This window comes from Odocoileus virginianus, chromosome 3 (genome assembly GCF_023699985.2).
Source record: "Odocoileus virginianus isolate 20LAN1187 ecotype Illinois chromosome 3, Ovbor_1.2, whole genome shotgun sequence".
NCBI classification, from domain to species: domain Eukaryota; kingdom Metazoa; phylum Chordata; class Mammalia; order Artiodactyla; family Cervidae; genus Odocoileus; species Odocoileus virginianus.
In genome coordinates this window covers 96,162,602-96,175,963 of record NC_069676.1, presented here as the reverse complement: position 1 = coordinate 96,175,963, position 13,362 = coordinate 96,162,602, and the positions used below count along the sequence as shown (strand labels likewise).

The following is a 13,362-nucleotide window of genomic DNA, read 5'->3' as shown; positions in this document are numbered from 1 at the left end:
CGTGCTGCAGTCCATGGGGTCGCAAAGAGTCGAGACACAACTGAGCAACTGAACTGAACTGAACTGATGCTCGCAAGCTGGAGGTGATGAGTAAAATTTATGTGCTGGGCTTAAAACAGCCAGTTTTCTCTTAGCAGAAAAAGTATCTAGGACAAAGTAATCCAAAGGGCAAAATTAGGAGCTTCTGTCTTCAGATGTGAAAGATCTGAGTCTTGAGGCAAAACAGAAGTCCTCGCAAAGCAGTTGAAAAGGGAGGGCGGAAGCGTCCGACGTTAGTGCAGCGGGAGGGCCGCTCAGTAAGAGGGGCCCAAGCGCTTGGGAGCGTTGACACCCCAGGGCGGAGAGAGGCCCAGAGCCACCGTGTGCTTTGAGGAGGCCGGAATAATAACGTTGCTAAGAGCCTGCATCTTTAAGGAGAACCTCTTCAGTCAGGAGAGAACTGTGAAGGAGTTACTTGTGAAAATAAACGGTACTGAAAAGGATTGTTTTTTCCCTACACTACACGTTGTCCTTTCTCTTCCCCGGACACTTGGGTAGAATTCGAAACAGCTTCTGAAAGGCGGTGTGCAATTTACATTATATCCAACAGAGTTTCCAAGTAATTCCATTTATTTGCCCAACGTAGAAATGGTCGCAAGGAAAGTTGTGAGTAATGAGATGGCATGAGAAAAACGGGTCAACAGCAGCCTGAATTGTTTTATATGGGAAAAGCGTTTTCAACTATAAAGTAAAAATCTTGGTAATGTTGATTGGCGTACCAGGCAAATACTGTGTTCACTGAAAGATACCCACATGTTAATATAATTGCACTCACTGGTGGAAGTAGCAGTTGTAACTCTTTATTCCTTCAAGAGTGCATGTCTCTTACTGCTAAACGGATAACATCATACATTGGACAACAGACATTTCTGCTTTTCATGATTTCCATTATAATGATGCTTTTAAAACAAACCTTAAGTTTCTGCTAGTGGATACACTTTTCTAAGGAAGTCTGATGAGAGAGAAACTACCACAGAAAGAATGAAGAGTGTCCTGACTCGCACTCCTGGGCTCATGGGAACTCCTTGTCTTAACCCTGCTGGATTAAGAACATTCTCCTAACCACTTAATTGGGGAAGTAGTTTCATTTTTAGTCATGTGGAAATTAGACCCAGCAGGAGAAATGGAAAATAGTACTCGTATCTATTTTAGAACAGAGAAGTAGACAAGTGATCCAGTCTGAAGCTTATTTTTGTTTACTTTTTATCCTGCCCATTTTACTCTAGCCTGAAATTACACTCTATTTAGAGCAGTGTGATGTTTTGAACACCTCAGTAGAGTACCTTATAAATATTTATTACTGCTTGCAGATAGCAGTGAGCTGAAGTCATCTCCATCAATGGGGTAAAAACGATTTAAAATGCCATTTATCCAACAGCTTTGCTGCTAAGAGTTACTTTGCTTTTTTGCTTGGTTTACTTGTGTTTATAAAACAAGCTTAAATACTCCAGTGCCAAATAGTTTGGAGGACTTGGACCTCCAAAGAAAAGATGCCCCAACAACATGCAAATTCAAATCTCAGGAGCCGTGCTGGTCCAGACCATCATCTGCTCTGCATTGTCATAGTGAGGGCTTCAGTGGGCATCTCGCCAGGAGGGGGAAGCCAGTCGGAACAGTGTGTGTTCTGGGGTAACAAGGGAAAACACAGACCTGTGTAGAGGTATCTAATTATTATTGCTTTTGAAAAATACTCTTATACAAATTACCAGACTTGCCATCCTGACCTTTTTATTTTCCCAGCCATTTTATACTTCCTTATGAGTAATACGCATATTTGTCATTCTGTTAGGATGACGTATTCATCACATAAATGCTTTATTTTCTTTTTGGGCTTCCCTCGTGGCTCAGCTGGTAAAGAATCCACCTGCAAGGCGGGAGACCTGGGTTCGATCCCTGGGTTAGGAAGATACCCTGCAGAAGGGAAAGGCTACCCACTCCAGTATTCTGGCCTAGAGAATTCCATGGATTGTTGGACATGACTGAGTGACTTTCACTTCACTTAATATCATTAAAAGGGCACATAAGTCTCTTTGTTCAGTATATCTGACATCAATATTAATAAATTATAAGTTCAATTTAAATCTAGTTTTCTGGACTTTGTAAAGGTTATTTTTTCCTGTTCTAGTATATTTCTAAGAATTACTATGGATCCCTTTTTTTAAAAAAGCTTCTAAGAAAACAACTCTAATTAGCTTCTTCTCCTAATACTAATAATGTTTACCTAGGCTTTACATAGAGAATAGTAACAATTATTTCATTTTATCCTTAACCCTATCAAATGAATATTAATATCATTATCCCTATTTTACATTTGGCTTACAGGCATTAAATTTCTTATTCACACTGTTAATAAATAGGAGAGCCCACATTTGAATCCAAGTATTCCACTCTACCAGAGCTATCTTACAAAATTTTTCCACTTACCAGAGCTATCTTTAAAAATTTTCTTAATAATGCTGCCTTCACAAAAGTACATCCAGTCTTGATTTCCTTTTTCAGTCCTTTAAAGTTCAGTTATTTTTCAGGTTGGGCCTTCTACCCTTGTTACTCTGCATATTTCTGCAAGATCTTCGCCTCTCGTCATCCAGATTTCTGTCTCCAGCTGTCTGTCGGACATACCTACTTGGATATCTCAGAGCCTCCTGAATATTACATGTTTTAAAATCATCTTTGCTCTCAAGTATGTCCCTGCTTCTATAGCCCTATTTTAATAGTCTTGCAGTGACTCCACATGGAACTTGGGGTACTGTTATCCTTCATTTGCCTACTTTATCCCTCGCCCTGCCCTTTCCTACAGCAAACAGTCGCCAAACTCTATCCCTTTTACTTCTCCCACTACTTCAGGTTTTATTCCCAATCCAGTCTTCACATGACAGTCAAAGGAGGTATTGATAACGGGCTGTCTTTTCTAGTCTTTCCCTTACTTAAAGTTCTTGAAACGATTTCCCTTTGGACAAAGAATAAAGTCCTATTTTCTTAGCATAACAATTAATCTTTGCAGCTTAAACTTTGATCACGTCCCTTTCTTCAACCCCTCATATACCATAATGCATGTTCCTACGAAAGCCACAAGACACATCTTCTAAATTTTTATTAGGCATTAACAACATTCATTAAGGATCACCTGAATAATTATGATCAATATCATACAACACTAGCTTAAATAGATATATTTCATTTATTTAAAGATTTTAAACTGTTTTCATTGATACAAGATTTCAGAAATTCTAAATCAGGGTCTATTTATTATTTATCCTAGTTTTACAGATGAGTGCAGTGAGTCCAGGAGAAGTCAGATACCTACCCGAGATCAACACAGGTTATGAAAATGGGACTCAAAATTTAAATATTATCAATCAAAGTCCACAACCTCCACCATACCATACACCATACTGCTTCTGCTTCTGCATCTACCACATGAAGATAAATAAATCACCATCCAAGAGCCCAACTAGAGCATTTAAATTTTCTTTTTTGTTTGGGTTTCTTCCACTTCATCTGCACCACATTAACATCACAGCATGTTTCATACATGCCCCATCCAAGTTCCTGAGCCACAAAGGCATGCAGTGCAACATTGTTTACTAAAAGCATATCTGAAAATAAACAGACTGTTAGGAATGGTTAAGACAGATAATAATAGAATGATTAAAGGATGGTAGATCATTCCTGACACTGCATAAGATTAAGATGCTAATCAGATTTTGGATTTAGACAACCCAGATAAATCCCAAGTAGAACAAGACAAGGTACTCAAATCTTTGCTTCATTTTCTTGCCTTTGAAAACACACATTTGCATTTATCCATGCCTCCTTTAAAGCTGAGGAACTTATGAAGGCTTTACCCAGGTGAGCTGATTATATGTTCCTTTACTTTTTCTTTTTATTTTTTATGCCATTTTGAATGAACGATACCCTATTTTAATTCTTGCTGTCCTAAATTAGTTATTTAGCAAAAGGTTAAAGCAAAAGGAAAACTGAGTGTTATATATGAAGATAATTTAACAATGTATTTCTTGCCAGTCACAAAAAATCCAACAGCTGTTCTTAACCTGCTTTGTTACCAAATAGGATGGATATATCCCAGCCCGCCACTGCCCCCCCCCCCCCGCCCCGCCCCACCCAAAAAAATTCTTAATAGTCAATTTGTTTAGGCTTCTTGTATTTATGCAAAGAAAGATATCACATGTACATCTGAATAGCCACCATCTATATCCTAATTTGGTTATTTGAAATAAATTGTACATTTGGAAAGCAAGGAAAATGTAATTGAGAAGCTAGGCTGCTCAACATAGTTGAAATTCTTTCTGAATTCAGTGAGGGTCAGTTTAATTTCAAAGCAGCAGTTCTTGTTTTGAATTCCTATATTCTGCTTTGTTTCATTTGCAGCATTAAGTTTACTAATCACCAAACTTGATTTTCTCATCCAGTTTGGTTATAAGAATTTTTCCTAATTAATTGTATACTCAACTTTTTCTATTGTGCAAATGTTTACATGCAATTGTTTTGAAAAATGTTAATTATCCAAAACACTGTAACCTGATCTCTAGAAAGAAGACATTAAGAATTAAAACATTTTTTCTATAATAGTAATTGCATCTACTCTGAGATTTAGACCAATTTCATAGGCAAAATATTCTGACTGATACCTTTCATGTAAATAATCCCAAATCAAACTTGGCAAAATAATGTTTTTGCAACCTCACTTTCAGTTGTTCATTAAATAGTATGTCCCAAGATTTTTATGGCAATGTATATTTACAATCAGAAAATTCCTCTCTGGATCAAGGATTCAGCCAGTCCTTACTTACTTTCACTCAGACTTTTAAGTATTAGATAGTCTTTCATCTCCTTCTCTTCTCCCAGAATTTTAACATTAGTTCTTTTATTCTAGTGTCAGATTACCATAATGTTGACTAAGTATCCTAAAATTATTTATTTGGAAAGTAAACAGAAAAATAAATCTCTACTGTCTACTTTTTTATAAAGATATTCTATTCCCTCAGTTGCTAGCGATTCATTTTTTTCTTAAATTTTATGTGAAGTCATTTAACTTTTCAAAGAAATCTGTAGTAACCATGTGATAAAATTATAGGATGTTCATAAAATAATCTCAGCATCTTCTGTTCAGGGGAAAACCATCCAATGACCAAGTTTTCAAATAAGTCTCTGAAATGACACACCAGGAATTTTAACTGTGATGAATCAAATTCTCAACTGTCTCATCACCTATAATGCCTCTTTCATAGACTGTTCCTGATTGTTTTTGCAAAAAGCAGAATAAAAATTCCAAATGTTATCTGAATTGTGAAGATAAAAACTCAGTACAGAAAATGCACTGATATGTTACCCTTATCTTGAGACCTCAGTGAATTTTAGATTTGGGATAGAATGTTAGCACTGATTATCTGCCCAATATGAACTCAATCATAAAGTGATCAAATTAACTTGGCAGACTAATTCTAAACATAATTTCTCATTCCTTCATCATTGGCCAGACTGAAATTTATACACTTTCTAATAACAGTGGCAAACTACAGCTTAGACAGTAGATCAAACTCTGTAAAAGGAATGAAAGCAGAAATATCAAGCATAGACATTTTAAAATAAATGCCATTTTACTGCTTTCAAAAACATGCATTAGTTTGGATTAAGCTACAGAAAAGTGTTTAGTGAATAAATAAAGTGATCATAGAAAATGTTTCAAAATGTTGATTCCAAAATTACTGGAGAAAGCATATCCTCTAAACATTTTGAATAAAGCTTCTATGGAGTCCTTATATCTTGTAAAGTAATATACTTATCAAATTATTTTTCAGAGTAATGCAAGTAATTTCAAGGTAATTCAGGTTATCCTGAATTATAAATCCTAAACTAGCAATGAGGTTTAACATTGCCCAAAGTGCCCTAGATATTATTAAAATAAAAAGTTGGCTATTAATAAGTAGCTGATGATGATAACATTTCCAATGAAACATTTGAAAGAACATTGCTCATTAACGTCTTCTGAGTGACTTGAAGAAGTATAGTTAACCTGCAGCCATTCTTAACTTAAATGTTTATTTGACATTACTATTACTCTTCAGAATTTAACAGTATGATTATATATGTGTTTTCCTTGATTCGAGGCTGGAAAGGAATGATATTACACATTTTCTACTTTGAGCAATCAAAAACTCTTCAGTATCATAGACTAGATGAGATTTGTCCCCGAGGAGTAAGACACGACCTCAGTGAATCATAGGGATTTCACGTTTGGGGGGAACACACACTGAACTTTCTGTATGGAGATCAAGACACAGTGTACTCAAACACTACTTCAAACAGAGGTGTGAGCCTGAATGCTTCAAAATCAAGAGGGTGTCACTTCAACCCATCAAGAGTTGGTAATTCAGCAATTATTAAGCCTTCAGAAAAGCATAGCTCTTCCGGAACATAGCTATTGAAGTAGTGTGGCTCTACTTCAGTCAGTGAAAAAGGAGACAGCGTTACTCTTTAGAAAACTCAAAAGCGTTCTTCATTTAATTAATAGGTAAGGGAAAGTCGTCCACAGAAAAAAAGTAGTCCCTGAGATTTATTCAGTTTGTATTAGGTGCCTGTTCTTTTGCTGACTTTTACAAAGTATCTAGTGACATATTTAAGTAACATATGTGCTTTATTTTTCCTTTTTCTTCCTCTTAATGGAAACACACCTATTAAGTAAACTTTTTATTATTTGAAATACGTACGTGTTGAAACTGTCCTCTCTTCTCTAGTTTGCAGACAGTATAATCAGCCAAAGAGAAATATTATGAAGTGTCACATAGGACTGAGTACATGAAATGGGTCCCTTAAGATAGAGTTTATGCTGGCCAAGGTCATTGTAGCTGAATAGGGTGATTCCTCCCTGTGCTGCTGCTGCTAAGTCACTTCAGTCGTGTCCGACTCTGTGTGACCCCACAGATGGCAGCCCACCAGGCTCCCCCGTCCCTGGGATTCTCCAGGCAAGAACACTGGAGAGGTTTGCCAGTTCCTTCTCCAATGCATGAAAGTGAAAAGTGAAAGTGAAGTCGCTCAGTCGTGTCTGACTCTTAGTGACCCCATGGACTGCAGCCCACCAGGCTCCTCCGTCCATGGGGTTTTCCAGGCAAGAGGACTGGAGTGGGGTGCCATTGCCTTCTCCGCCTCCTCGTGCAGTTGTATTTAATCCATGCATCATTCTGCATGTGGAATTAGGTAAACATACTCTTACAGTCATTCCAAAGCCAAAGAAGATCTGAGGCAGAGAAAAATACACTTCCAAGGATGTCTACTCTAGCGTTGTCATGATAAGCGCACACAGAGTATGACCACACCTTCTAAAGTAAGAGACACAGACCATTGTTGATACGCAAAATGGCTTCCGGGGATGCAAGATGAAAATATTTTCATTAGTTATCTGTTCTGTTGTAATATGTATTAGCTACAACCCAGAATGCCACACATCTTGTTATCTAAGATGAAGCTAAAGTTCAAAATTTGGGGAATCAAAAATTACTAAGCAAATAAACAGCACGGATATTCACAGCAGCAGTAAAACTCCCAAAGGCGGTACACAACTCACCGGCTGGAAACAGGGAAGCAAGTGGTGCTCATTCCTGCAGCCAATGTGACTGATTAACTATGATTTTTTTTTTCCCCTCACACGTGTGGAATAGAAACACATTAAGGAAGAAAAGATTCACTGCTCTTGTGGCTCCGACATCCTGTCTCATTTCTCTAAGTGGAACCTCGGGAGACTGGGGTAATCTAAGGCTGTCTACACTGGGGTGTTTTATTGACCTTCGTTGGATCCCAAAGTAAATTTCCTCTGAAGCTCTGTTGGCCCCAGTCAGGTTAGCTACGGCGCGGCCTGGGGCCTGACTGAAGCCCATGGAGACAGTCTTCCTAGTGGCGCTTCAGGAAGAAACGCTCCCCCGCAGTCCTGAGCCTCTGAGGAGGATGAGCTTCCGGTGCAAACAGGAAGGTCAAGGCCTTGGCGCCTTGTCGCCCTGCCAGCTGCCCTCCCTGTGAAGACTTCCACCTCACCATAATCCCCCCGTCCTCGCCCATCACGTCAGCTCTTACAGGCAGAGTCAAACCCGAAGGACAGAAACCTTCGACTCCGAAAAAACCGCGTGTGGACACTGGGGAGACAAGCAGTTAAAAGCACAGCTTGACGTCTTCCTCTGGTAGCCCTGGGCTGCTAAACTGACTTGCTAGATTTTTATCCCAAGGTATGTTTAGCACCGGATGAAAGACAGATCTTGTGGCCCAACACCTAGGATAGACCTAGGATGCAGTGTAGGGTAGAGCCTCTTTATGCTGGGCTGAGAAAAACTAAAAAGTGATCTCTTCCTAGAAGCTTGCAGATATAGAAAGAAAGAAAAAGCATCTGTGCTTAAACCAAAATTTAAAGCATTCAAAATTAAGCCTTAGTGTGTGCTGCTTAGGAAAGGAGGGAAATGAGGTGGGATGAAATGAAATTCCGTTCATTGCAAGTTTCTTCAGGACAGTCCTAGTCTAAAATCTCAGGGGTGTTAAAAGATTTTCTGAATGAGACTCCATTCCATCTGATTGCATTGGATTCAGTGGGGTTTCTGAATCCGAATCCCTTGGTGTGTTTGTGAGGGGTGAGAGGGTGGATAAGTGCTCATCAAAAATGTGTATTTCTAGGCCCCACCTCAGAATCCAAATCTCTTAAGAGGCGCCAAAATTGACATTTTTAGCAAGTTACTCCGTGATTCTTAAACCCTCTTACGTTTGAGAATTCTTGTGTTAAACCACAAATTCCTTGAAGTTTAGAATATGTTTACATTTTCATATTAAGGCCCACTCACGAAGGGCTAGCCTTTGTGAGCCCACAGCACAAAGGGAGTCTTCAGTCTGCCTCTGTGGGAAGCATACTGGCTTTTCCCAATTATGATCCATCTCCTTTTACCAGAATCATTCTATAAGGAAGTGAGAGAGGAAAGAGAGAGTTCCTCAACCATGTCAGGAGGCGCCTCCACATTTAATACAGTAGAACAATAAAAATCTTTCAAAAATCTTAAGGTAAAAAAAAAAAACAATTCTTCACTTTTCAGAGTATTGCCATGGTGAAAAAGAAGAGAAACAGCATCTCAACACTTTCCTGGCAATCTGTTGCGCCTCTCTGCTTCCTCTGATGAAAAATGAGGACGCTGAGTAGATGATTTCACACCGATCTGTCCTCAAAGGCTAGACACTTTGGAAAATGTAAGGGATTTTCATTTTTAGTTCATTCTTCGCTTCCCGTACTGGTATTACTTAATGTAACAAACCTTATTAAACACTGAGCTCAATTTTCCTTTGGTTTACTAATACAAATTTTTCTTTACCCAATTTTTAAAACATTAATAATAATAATAACAATAAGTTCCACACTCGACAATGCTCTTTTCTATCTGCATTTCATTTCTGCAGAGATTCTGCAAAGAGCGAGCTTCCTGCCCTCCAAGGGTTACCCTCATCCACTAAAGTTACGTTTGAGCGACTATGGGTCAAGCTGGGTGATAACATGTCAACACAGCTTATTTTTAAAGATAATTATTTTAGTATTGAAATTGTATCTATTCTTCTGAGCTGAAGACCTTAACAGATTTATGCTCCAGTGATCACCAAGAGTCTGTTTTATAGATAGTCATCATACTCCCTATAAACTTTAACAGACTACTCATAATATGGTACTTAGGGCAAGGAAAAGTTCGTTTCATTGGATGTGAGATTTGAATTTCTATTTAAAACCATTAATCTAATAGATTCTAATATTTTATCCATATAAATGTATGTAAATATAGGTATAAATAGGAACTTCCCAGGCGGCTCAGTGTTAAAGAATCTGTCTGCAATGCAGGAGACATAAGAGACGCGGGTTTGATCCCTGGGTTGGGAAGATCCCCTGGAGGAAGGCATGGCAACCCACTCCAGTATTCTTGCCTGGAGAATCCCATGGACAGAGGAACCAGGCAGGTTACAGTCCATGGGTCTCAGAGTCAGACACGACTGACTGAACAACAACAAAGCTGTTTAGTTTCATGATAGTAGGAAACTTACAGTAGTGATTAAGAATTACTGCCCAGCAACCAAGTCAGTAAAATTTCATTCTTGCAGACCCATAGAAGTGAGGGCAAGATACATGGGCTGAAACAGCTGTTTTCCAGTATAACTCTTCTTATGCTCATACAAAATTTTTAGAAATTTAAGGACAAAAGAATACAGTTTAAATTCTAGGCTATTCAAAAACCAGGAATGAGAGTGGAAGATAACATTGCATACTTTAGATGCACTTTCAAAAGTAAATGGAAATTTTAGAATTTTCTTTATTTTTAACTTGAATTTTTCATAATTTGGTTTACATATATAAGTTTCCTTTAAACGTTTAGTATAGAGAACATAGTCCATGTGTGAAAACCAAGAAAATGAAGTTATAAGAAATGCATTAAGATTTCTTGCAAATTCTACAAGAAACTGGAGCCAATGGTTATTTTAAAAAGTACTTGATAGCATGCTACACTGGAAGTTAAGCATTTAACCTTCTGAGTTTATTTCATAGAATTTTAATAGTTATCATTATGTACCTTTTAATAATCTTTCTCTTCTTATTGCCAGCAGAACATACCCTGTGAATGATACAAGGAAAACACTTCAGCTTCAACAATACAGTAGAGAATTTTTAAGTAATTTTTCAAAACAGCGATACCAGTAAAATTTTCTAACAATACCTTTTAAAAAATCTTTTCCATCTAACAATATTCTGAAAATAATGGGGTCGCTTTGTAATTCTACAGTAGAAAGATATTGTTCATATTTCCTGTTTACATTTTTCCTCATTCTTCTGTGAATTATAATGAGTCAAAGCCCAGTTTAAAAAAAAAAGATCTATAAAATCCAATGTAAAGGTCTAAAATATGATAGGTTTTGACTGATATATAATAGCAATCATGGTAATTTTCCTGAGCTTTATTGCCAATTCTACATAAAACAAATAAACATTTATGAAAAATATAAGTCCAGGAAATCTGCAGTGGAATGGATACTATAATGTAAATCTGAAGGTCTACTGGTGATATATTTTACTTGTGAATAAAATTACAGCTTATGCATTTGTATAAAAAAAAACCAGGAAAGTGCTTAGAATTTTTTCAAAGTGGAATGAGAGACTATTAGAGTGTATTAAACAGGGAGAATGACATGATTTAATTTGTATATTTTAAAAATCTGGCTGCTATGTAAATTCAAAGAACATAAATATAGAAGTAAGAAAATCAATTAGAAAACCATTGCAATTGTCCAGATTTTAAAATATATATTTTTATGTATATTAACAACATATATTTAAGTCTTAAATATATTTATATACATACACATGTATATGATTAATATAAATAATTAATAACTTTATTAACTATCAACAAATTAATGCAGAGTAAAAGGAAAGAATACAGTTGGAAAAACAAGAGGGGACTTTTTTTTTTTAATATTGATTTATTTGGCTGTGCCGGGTCTTAGTCTTGGCGTGTGGGATCTAGTTCGCTGACCCGGGATTGAACCCAGGCCCCCTGCACTGGGAGCACTGATGTCTTGGCCACTGGAACACCAGAGAAGTCCAAGAGGGCATGTTATTAAAAGCATAACTATATACAGGGACTAATTAGAAACTGTCCATCTAGTTCATTTCTTCTTGAACATTTATTAGGTACTCACTATGTGTCAGGCACTATGCTAGGCTGACATACTCAACAGTTTTTTCAATTCTCTGAAATAAAGTTGTGCTATTTCAGAGCTAAAGTGCAAACTGATTATAAAATCTGCTCTATATGCTCAGAAATTCCATGGCATCTATCCCATGTGTTGCTCAAAGAGTTGCCAAATTCCTAAGAGCCTGGGTTCTAGTCCTGAGTGATGCGGAAAGCAAGGACTCTCTGGGTGTGTCTTTCTCCTGTAAAATTAGAACTTAATAAGATAATATTGAAAACTTCTAAATATTTCTACCTCTAAGAGAGTTTATGGTTTGATCAGCTTTGTCTAAGCACTCACTTGCAGCTCTGATCCAATGGACTATCTCCAATGTCCAACATTGTGTGTGTGTGTGCTTAGCTGTGAATCCCTGGACTGTAGCCCATCAGGCTCCTCTGTCCTTGGGATTTCCCAGGCAAGAATACCAGAGTGGGTTGCCATTTCCTACTCCAGAGGACCTTCCCGACCCAGGGATTGAACCCAGGTCTCCTGCATTGCAGGCGGATTCTTTACCGTCTGAGCCACCAGGAAAGCCCAGCATCAGGCACTGCTCAACTTTAATGGTGTGTGCATTCTAATAGTCCTGTGTGTATACTCTTAACACAAGGTTAGGGTAATAAATGCCATCTACTGGAAACATTCATAACATACCTTCAGTTGTGTTTCTCCACGGTAACTCTGCAAGGTGACACGTGTTGTCATTTTCTCCTTTGGAGCCCAGCCTCACAGATTAGTGGCCTGCCAAGTAAACAACAGAAGCAGGACACACCCCAGATCTCCCACTGAACAAAGTGCAGCAGACTACATTTCGCTGTTCAAACTAGATGGGATCATAGAAGAGTAATCAATAACCTAGTCAAGTGCTTTTGAAGCATTTTTTTTTAATTAGAAAATCCAATATGTGTCAGACAGGGGTTTAAAAAAAAAAGAGATTTTAATTATGTGTTTGTAATCCTCTCCCCAACCCTACCCCATATTGGCCTTCTAAGAAGAAAGGATTATTACTTGCTTACTCAGCCATAGAAACTTAATTGTGTCTACTGGGGAGAGAATATAAAGGATAATTAGAAGACACCAAATGAGTGTCAATTGTTCTATATAAGAAAGATAGCCTAAGGAAAAGGAATTTTCATAAAGTTATGAGACTGAGAATTTATGGAAGAAAAGGGATTTGAAATCAACACATTACTATGACGGGATTTTCAGGAGAGAAATGGGTTAAGAAGAATTTAAATAAGTTTTTGCCAAAACTGGCCGCAAAGCAGCCATATTTTATTTAGCAAAACAGATAAAAGATGAGCTTCTCTGCGGAGATGTCCAAAGGCACAGTCTGCCCAAATACACTCAAAACAAACTGCTTCATGGGAAGCTATTTTTCTTTGTATCTGTGCAGACAGTTAAATCCTCTGAAAGTGAAGCAATTGAATTGGGTTTAGTTCTAAGCACAGGCAGGTTTTTCCCTGGTTAGTTAGTAGGCTGCCTTCTCCCTGGATATCTCCCCAATAGTTTCTATTAGTTAAGACATCAGCAGGGAAAATAATCCTTTATTTCATAATAAAGGCAAAGAAT

At 37.6% G+C, this 13,362-nt stretch overlaps 1 long non-coding RNA gene across 1 annotated transcript; it reads left to right on the top strand.

Annotated features, from left to right (window-relative positions):
* The first annotated feature begins 8,036 nt into the window (after nucleotides 1–8,036).
* LOC139034480 (uncharacterized) lies at nucleotides 8,037–9,364 on the top strand. Its single transcript, XR_011487029.1, has 2 exons — nucleotides 8,037–8,273; nucleotides 9,123–9,364. It is a non-coding gene; the product is annotated as an uncharacterized lncRNA (long non-coding RNA).
* Nucleotides 9,365–13,362: the final 3,998 nt, after the last annotated feature.